The following is a 9,943-nucleotide window of genomic DNA, read 5'->3' as shown; positions in this document are numbered from 1 at the left end:
CTTCAATCACCAACTTGAGAAAGATGTTGGCTACAAAGTTCTTCAGTTCATCCTCACAATGAAGAATGAGAAGATGCTTGGTTAACAAACCCTATAGTGCAAAGACACAACAGCTTCTTCACAAAGAGATGAACTAGGGCAAACTTTGTCTCCAGTCACAAATTTCTTGAACAGACTTTGCTCAATACTTGTGCAACTTGTACTTACTTTGACAGCCCTTAAAATAATCATTTTATATGTCTAGGGTTATAAGAAAAGAAGGCCCAAAGAAATGTCCACGGATTAGAATCAAAACAGTATTGAAAAACTGTTTTTCTTAAATCTCAACAGCTAGAGGCGTCGAGGTGCTGTCGAGCAGTTGTCGAGCCACGAGGCTAGAACAGCTTCTAAAAGCTTGATAGATGCAGCTGTTGAGCTAGCTGTCCAGCTTTAATGAAGAGCACTTCTCAGCTTGTTTCTTGGACAAACTTGCATGGCTTTAACATTTGATCTTGAAACCTTATTTCTTGAAGTATCAAAAACATCCTAAATCTACCCAGTTACAAGTAAAGTGCGTTTTGTCAAAGGATTAGCTAATTACATAAAAGAATGACATATGTTCTTATTAAGTGAACCACATATGTCCTAATAGTCTTTGCTTATTCTTTTTTCTTTCGCTTTATTTTTACTAAAGGAAGTTTTTATAGGCTTTGGGGAGTCTCTTTTCTTCTCTAGAAAACTCTTGCATTTGGAAAAGAAGGTGGCTATGTCTGTGCCTTTGATCAAGTCTTTATCCACTTAGAATGAGACGTTTAAGAATAAGATGGCCATCCTTGCTGCTAAAGCTGAAAATGACAAAGAGCGTGTGGCAACCTTGGAGAAGAGCCTACAAGTGGAGAAGGACTTCTGCAAGCTGAAGGACAAGTAGATTGGTGACCTGGAGCTGAAGTTGCAGAATGTTAGGGCAACGACGGTACAAGATTTTAAAGACTCTAACGAGTACTTTGATGAATTATGCAAGTATTACATGGAGGGCTTTGATCTTCTCGTGAAGTGGATGGCAAAGCATCACCCTAGCTTGGACCTTTCTGGCTTGGCTGTTGACGACGTCAAAAAAGAGCTTATGCTTGATCATCCTTCTGAGGCTATAATAAAGAATGTGACGAAGGAAGCCACAGACGTTGTTGAAGGAATTAAGGAGGCCACTATTGTAACCCCTGCAAACCCTGCCCCTGATAAGCAGTAATCTTTTATTTTTTTTCTTCTCACTTCTTTTTTTATTTCCTTGCAAGGCAAGAACAATATTTCTCTTTGGGCCCATTGTTTTGGGCAACTAAACAATTCTTTTAGGCCCGTTGTTTTGGGCAGCTAAACAATTCCTTTGACGATGATAGATAGGTTTATGGATTTCCTGCTTTTAGCTGTAGTAAACAACTCTTTTATGCTTGGATAACCTTCTATGACAATGTTAGTTGTGTTGAGACAACCTTTATGTTTCGCTTGTATTTGAGCAGCTTTTTCATACTTAGCTTGTATATGAACAGCTTTTTACCTTCAGTTGTGTTGGAATGATTTTTTATTGAGTTATATTTTTCTAACGACCTTAGTTATGTTTGAACAACTTAGTACTTTTTAGCTGTGTTTAAATTGTTTTTTATTGAGTTGTGTTTGAATGACAATGTTAGTTGTGTTTGAACAACTTAGTATTTTTAACTGCGTTTAAACAGCTTTGTATTGAATCGTGTTTGAATGATGATGCTAGTTGTGTTTGAACAATTTAGTATTTAGTTGTGTTTAAACAGCTTTGTATTGAGTCATGTTTGAATGACGATGTTGCGCTCTACTCGTGACTTAGATTCGTGGTATTGGAGCGTCTTTTCGGTTAACCATCTTTTGTTTTGTCTTGATTGACGATTATATTAGTTGTGTTTGAACAACTCTGATTTAGTCGACTTTGGTAATTGTGTATCAACAACTTTAATGGTTATGATGCCGCTAGCTTTGCGTGAATAGCTTTTGATTTGAAATTTTAATGACGGAGGTCCTTGAGACGTCTCCCAAGGACGACTCCTATGCGTTGCACATATTTTGATAGTGATAGATCATGGATAATCATTGATAAATATGTATTGCACATGTCAGATCATGGATAATCATTGATAAATACACATGGATAATGCTTTCGTGTATTATTGATCTTATGAATAACGAAAGTAATGGTTGTCATACATACTAATATGAAGATTAGGTAACTTGAAATGTAAAGCGTTCCTTACTGGTAGTACTTCTTCAAGTGTCCTATGTTCCATGGTCGAGGCAGTTCCTGGCCATCTAAAGACTTCAGGTAGTAAGAGCCTTCTCTGGAATGACGGATTACTTCGTAGGGGCCTTCCTAAGCTAGCCCCAATTTTCCTTGGGATGGGTCCTTTATTGCCTGTGACACCTTCCTAAGGACGAGGTCTTCTGTGTTAAACCTTCTTACCCTGACCTTTCTGTTGTAGTACCTGGTCATTGCTTCTTTGTGTTTGGTCATTCGCTTCATAGCTTCTTCTCTGACTTCATTAATTAGGTCCAGATTTCTGTTAAGCTTCTGCTAATTCTTCTGTTCTTCATATGTTTTGACTCGGAAGCTCGTCAGTCCTACTTCCACTAGTATGACGGCCGTCATGCCAAATGTTAGTCTGAATGGTGTTTCTCTTGTTGGGACTCTTGTGGTCATCCTATATGCCTAAAAGACATTTTGTAGTTCTTTAAGCCATGCCCCCTTAAGCCTAGTTTTGATAATTTCGAGCAAGATTTTGTTCGTCACTTCTATCTGGCTGTTGGTCTGAGGGTGTCTTGGAGAAGAGTAGCGATTCTCGACTCCTAAGTATTGGCAAAATCTTTGAAACTTGGGGTTGTCGAACTACTTTCCATTGTCTGATATTATGACGTGTGGGACTCCAAACCTACAGATGATGTTTTTCCACACAAAGCTTATGACTTTAGCCTCTGTTATAGTCGTCACTGGCTTTGCTTCTACCCATTGTGAAATAATCGATTACAACGATCAGGAATCTGAGTTGCTTCTTCCCTAGAGAGAATGGACCCATGATATCAATTCCCCACTAGGCAAAGGGCCATGGTAAGGATATGGGTGTCATCGTCTTTCCTAGTCTCGGCTGGACATTTACTGCAAAGGGCCATGGTGAGGATATAGGTGTCATCATCACTTTGACGATGCTATATGCATCTTTCTATACGGTTGGCCAGTAATATCCTACTCTGAGTGTCTTTCCTGCTAAGGATCTTACCCCAGCATAATTTCCACAGATTCCTTCGTGTATCTCGCAGAGCACATAATCTGCTTCTTCAGAACTAGCGCATGTTAGAAATGGGAGTGACTATCCTCGTCCATAGAGCACTTCATCAATAATGACGAAGTGAGCTGCTCTAATCTGTATCTTCCTTACTTCCATCTTATCTTCAGGGAGCCATCCTTCTTTCACGTGATGAACGATGGGAGTCATCCATTCGTTTTGGTCTTTTATCTTCAGAAATAGTTCACCTTTTGTGCTTGGCTGCCCCCTTATCTCTATACATAGTTTGGAGGTCGCATTGTAATCATCTGATGAGGCCAATCTTGCTAGAAAGTCAGCTTGTGCATTTTTGGCTAGATTTGTACAAAGTCTAGATTGTCAAAGTACTGTGAGAGTCGTTGGACAATCTTCAAATACTTCTTCATCCTTCCTTCTTTGGCTGCATAATCTCCTTCACTTGTCCAATTATCAGCTGAGAATCAACTTGGACAACAAGGTTCTTTGCTCCTAGAGCCTTTGCTAGACTTAGCCCTGTTAGCAATGCTTCGTACTCTGCATCATTATTTGTTGCTAGGAACTGTAATCTAACTGTATACTTCAGTGTTTCTTGTTCTAAAGATATGAGCATTACTTCTGCTCCTCCTACTTTCTTTGTTGTAGACCCATCTGTTTGGACCGTCCATGTTACCATAGGACTCTCTTCTTCCTTACAGTGGTAAGTGAACTCCACAATGAAGTCTGCTAGCACCTGGGCTTTGATTGCTGCTTGGGGCCGATATTCAATGTCGAATTGGCCCAACTCAATTGCCCATTGAATGAGTCATCGCATCCATCTTGTTCATCGTCTTTCTTATGGGCTGATCTATCAATACAACGATAGGGTTGTTAGGATGTTTGCCCTTAAATCCTATTGTATGATGCTATGTATTTTATTATGTATGACATTATGTATGACTTAATGTTGTGTTTAATAAAGTTATTTTATTATTATCTAAAAATAATGGTAACATGAATATTGGGACATTATCATATAGTCCATGAGATGCATTGTATGTGATTTAGTCACAGAAGATGTAAATCACAAGTTCCTTGTAAACTCAAAATGCAGTTCGTAGTCAGTGATGAAAATTGGGCATTTCATCTGCAAAGACTATAACATATCAACTAAGATGATTTGTCTTGATTATGGAAATAGAGATTTCTAGTTGATATGTTTTAAAAGTTAAAACATATTGAACTGGACCGTGTGAGATTTATTATTCTTCCAACGACTGTCATATGAATAATAAACTCACGACTTATATTTGCATGAACTCTTAATCCTGAGAGAATAATGGACTTGATCATGAGGTGTAGGTTGCTTTGATATATCAGAAGTGAGATCTAGAGTAACGGTCAAAACCTCAGTATGTTGGGCAACCACATTTAATGTTGATGGAACATATATTCTCAAGATAAAATTCATAGTCTCTTAACAGAGATACAAAATATTCCCTTGAGATAAGTTTAATGGGATTGTTATTCAGAGAGTTAGGCCTAACCACTTTAGTAAGGAGTTACTTAAGTATATATATTTATGGAATTGGATTTCATAAATATATATAATGAATAACTTTAAATGATTAAACCGGGTACTCAAAGAATTAAGATGTAGTAATCTACAAAGTGACAGCCTTCTTTCATGACTTTGTATTACTACGAATATTTTATGAAGGGGTTGCATGTATAATAAAGTCTTGGGATATAATTTATAGATAAGGCCTAGAGTGCAACTATATTTATATAGTGGTATTAAATATAGTTAATGGTAATTTTGGACTTGTCAAGAGTTGACAGAAAAGGCAAAGGCCCATTGGAGCTAGTGTCTTATTGGTCCCTTTTAGTCCCACTACAAGCCATACACTTAAGCTCAATTGGAAATGCCCAAAAGGCCAGCCCAATTAGATAATCGGTTAGACACAAAAGGAGAAACATATAGAATTTTCTGTTGAGAATTATATGAACACAATTTGTTAAGTGGTGTAAGAAGTGTTAGACACTCTTTGACCTTCTCCCTTTGGAACTGATTGAAAGACCATACATCTTGGGCGTTAGTAGAATTGGAGTGAAGATTGAAAGTGTTCCCAAGTGATTTTGATCTTCGATTTTGAAATTCACCGCTCTAAGGTACACTCTCTTGTTCCCAAATTCTGAAACTTATATAGTACATGTTAACTTTTATGAATGAAGTAGATCCGTTATTTTTCCGCTGCGGACATGCTAATTTCCATCAGGGGTGTGCTTGGAAATATGGACAGAGCTTTCTAGAGGCAACCAACAATGCTAAAAATATCTTTTCCATCCTTGGGTAACTTGCCTCTGCACCTTGAAATGCCTAGCTGGTGTAATAGATGGGCTTCTGCACATTCTCTTCTTCTCTGATCAATTCCGAACTTACTGCAGTGTTGGATACTGCTAAGTAGAGGTACAACTTCTCTCCCATCACTGAGGGGCTTAGCAGAGGTGGCTTTGTCAGGTACTCCTTTAACTTGGCAAGGGCTTCCTCGCATTTGTCAGTCCACCGAAAAGCTTTTTTCAATACCTTAAAGAATGGCATGCACTTGTCTATTGCCCTAGAAATGAATCTGTTTAGGGCTGCAACCTTTCCTGTCAGGCTCTGCACTTCCTTCACCATCTTTGGTGATTTGACCTCGATTATTGCTTTTACTTTGTTTGGATTTGCCTCAATACCCCATTGGGACACCATGAATCCCAAGAATTTTCCAAAAGCAATAGTAAAAACACACTTTGCAGGGTTTAATTTCATATTGTACTTACGTAGTGTGCTGAAGGTTTCTTTGAGATCGCCTAAGTGCTTGGCTTCATCCTTACTTTTCACCAGCATATCATCTACGTACACCTCCACATTTCTTCCAATCTGATGAGAGAACATGCGGTTCATCAATCTTTGGTAGATGGCTCCTGCGTTCTTCAGTCTAAAAGGCTTAACTTTGTAACAGTACAACCCTTAGCTAGTAACGAACGAGGTCTTCTCATGATCGTCTTCGTCCATAAGAATCTGATTGTATCCAGAAAATACATCCATGAAACTTAAAAGCTTGTGTCCAGCAGTCGAGTCGACTAGTTTGTCAATCCTTGTTAAGGGGAAGCTATCCTTTGGGCAGACCTTATTCAAGTCTGTGAAGTCGACGCACATCCTCCACTTGTCATTGCTCTTCTTTACCATAACCACATTTGCAAGCCAATCCAGATAGAAGACTTCCCTGATGAAATCAACTTTTAGTAACTTTTCTACTTCTTCAGTTATAGCTTTGTTGCGTTCTAGTGCAAACACTCTCCGCTTCTGCTATACAGGTTTGCATTTCGGGTTAACGTTGAGACAATGTTGTATAATCTTCCTATCAATCCCAAGCATATCTTCATGTTTCCAAGTAAAAACATCTTGGTTTGCCCATAAGAAGATCATTTTCTCTTTCTCAGGGGTTAGAAGTGTCGTTCCAATCTTCAATATCCTTGTCGAGTCTCTTGGGACGATCTCCACTTCTTGTGGTGTTTTTGATGGTTTGGGAATGGGTTCTGGTTCATTGATCACCCATGTGTGATTCTCTCCAATTGCTAAGGCAGCTTGATAGCACTCTCTTGCCAGAACTTGGTCTCCTCTGATTTCTCCTACCTCTAGGTTGTTGAAAACTTCACTTTCAAGTAATATGTTGACGTTGCTACTCTTAGTCTGTTGAATGCAGGTCTTCCCAAGATGATGTTGTATGTTAAAGGGCAATCAACTATGAGGAAATCAATTTCCTTGGTGCCCTGTACCAGATAAGTTCCTGCAATCACATTTAGAGTGACTATGACTCTAGGGACAATTCTATCCCCTGTGAAGCTTACCAGAGACAAGGTGAAAGGCCTGATCCTCTTCTTATCCAGCTTCATTTGTTGAAACGCAGGCAAGTAGACGATATTCGTTGAACTTCCATTGGCAATAAGCACTCAGTGGATGTTGAACTCTTCTACCTTGAGCATAATTACAAGTGGATCGTCATAGGATTGCCTGATGCCATGACCATCTCTCTCTGAGAAGACAATATCATGTTTGTCATTCCTTGGCATCTTCATTGGAGGGAGCCATGAATGGATGTTGTTTATCTCCCTTCTCTGTGCCTTTTTTCAGGATTTCAACATTTTGCTTGATGTTATTCCTCCTGAGATCGTCTTTATTTCTCCTGCAGGGGGTTTGGTATCCCCTATCTCCGGAGTTCTATCCTGGTCGTCCTTCCATTGGTACCTGTATGGATCTGTCTTTCTAACGTATTTCTACAACTTGCCTTGCCAAATTAAAGTCTCCACTTGGTCTTTCAAATGCCTACACTTATCAGTATGATGCCTGTGGTCCCAGTGGAATCTACAGTACTTGCTTTTGTCTCTTCTTTCTACTAGAGTGCTAATTGGCTTCGACCCTTGCAGGGAAGGATTGTCTCTTATCTACATTAGGACTTGCTCAATTGACATTATTAGAGGAGTGAAGTTGGTGAACTTAGGTTTCCTTTCTAGAAGCTCCTTCTTTTTCCCTACGATCTATCCACCACTTTGTGTCTCCTTCTTCTTATCCCGATTGTTGTTTGTTCCTTCGTCTCTCTTCCTTTTCCCTTTCATCTCCTTTCCAAGCACTGCATCCTCTGCATTCATTTATTTCTGAGATTTACGGAGCAACTCCACTACTGTTTTTGGCAAACCTTTAGTGATTGAGAAGAAGAAATCTCCTGGTAGCAATCCTGCTTGGAAGGTTATTAAGATGACTTGATCTTCAGCTTCGTCTACCTACAGCAGCTCCTTATTAAATCGAGTGACTTACTACCTTAGTGACTCTCCTTATGCTTGCAGGATGTTGAGAAGATGATCGGTTGGCTTTTTGTGTCTTTGCTCCCCAATGAAATGACGAACAAAACCCTTGCTAAGTCGTTCAAAGTCTGCAATGGTTCCTGGGGGTATCTTGTTGAACCATACACTGGTTGTTCCATTCAGTGTTGTTGGGAATGCCCTACACATTACTTCGTCTGAGGTAATCTGCAACAGCATCAACGTCTTGAACGATTCGATGTGATCCAAGGGATCCTTGGAACTGTCATATGACTCCAATTGTGGGAGACAGAATTTTGGTGGTAGGAGACGATTCAGCACTTTATTAGTGAATGGTGAGTATGTCCTTCGAATCATCCCATCCAGGTTCTCTCCGCCTTTGTCCTTCATAGCGCTTTTTAGTTCGCCCACCTCCTTTCTCATGTTGCGGAGCTCATTCTCCACGTTAGTAGAATCTTCTCCTGAAATTTTGTCTCGCCTATTGGCTTGAGAATTTGATTCTTCTTCATTTTGGTTTTCACCTATTCGCTAACGTTCTGCATTTTAAGACTCCATCATCTTTTGTAGCTCTTCATTCTGAAGAGTCAGTTCTTCCACATTTGCCAAAAGGGCTTGGATTTGTTGTTGTTGCACAGCATCTGACCAAGGTCTAGTTTCTGCTTCCATCTTGCACTTTGAGGAACTCTTTTGTCACGAGGAGAGATGGCTTGAATGATTAGCGTCCCCATAAACGACGCCAAATTGATGATGCAAAAAATCAACAATTGAGCTCCTCGTCGTAATGGATGGACGATACTGTGGATAGGGTCGTCTCTGTAGATGAGAAACCTACAAAATGAACTAGATAGAAGAGTGACACTGGCGTCAGCCAAACCGCTTTCGATACTTAAGTCAGTAAGAGAGAAAGATTCTAGAGAGAAATGAGGAAAGAGTGATTTCATAAAGTATTTGTGTGTACCTTTAGCATCTGTTATCTTCTCTTTTATAGTCGTATGCCTCATTAATGGGTAATGATGCATTGCATTTATGCTCAATGGCTAATGCGTTACAGAATCTTTGTCTAAAGGCTACAGCTCATTCTCTGATCGTTGCTCCGTCAGTTACGTTTTGTCATCAATGACCATAATAAATGCGTAACGTCTTCTCTGAGTGAATGACGATCTGCGTATAATGAAGACCATAAATTTCTGGCTCATCAACTGGTAATGAAGGATGTCTTCTCTTGATCTACCTCATCCATCCTGATCCTGTTATAACCTAAGAAGGCGTCCATGAAACTTAACAACTTATGACCCATTGTTGAGTCCACCAGCTAGTCAATGTGTGGCAATGGATAGCTATCCTTGGGGCAAGCCTTGTTTAAATCGGTGAAATCCACACAAATTCTCCATTTGCCATTAGCCTTCTTGTCCATTACCACATTAGCTAGCGAATCCGGGTAATAAACTTTCCGAATAAACTTTGCCGTGATTAAATTCTAGACCTCTTCCTTGATAGCATTATCTCGTTCAAGAGTGAAGACCCTCTTCTTTTGACGGATGGGTTAGGAGGAAGGATATACATTCAGATGATGGGTAATGACACTTGGATCAATCTCTGGCATGTCTTTGTGACTCCATGCAAAAACATCAATGCTCTTCCTTAAGAACTAGATGAGGTCTTGCTTCGTCTTCTCTTCCATGCTCGTTTTAACCTTGGTAAACCTTTCAGGGTTACTCTCATCCAGAGGAACGTCTTCCAATACTTCCATGGGCTTTACAACAACCCTTCTCACTTCTATATTCATTGCCTACACATGCTTGTCCATA

The sequence above is a fragment of the Castanea sativa genome, chromosome 6, assembly GCF_040712315.1.
Source record: "Castanea sativa cultivar Marrone di Chiusa Pesio chromosome 6, ASM4071231v1".
Taxonomy (NCBI): Eukaryota; Viridiplantae; Streptophyta; class Magnoliopsida; order Fagales; family Fagaceae; genus Castanea; species Castanea sativa.
This window is presented reverse-complemented; position numbering follows the sequence as displayed.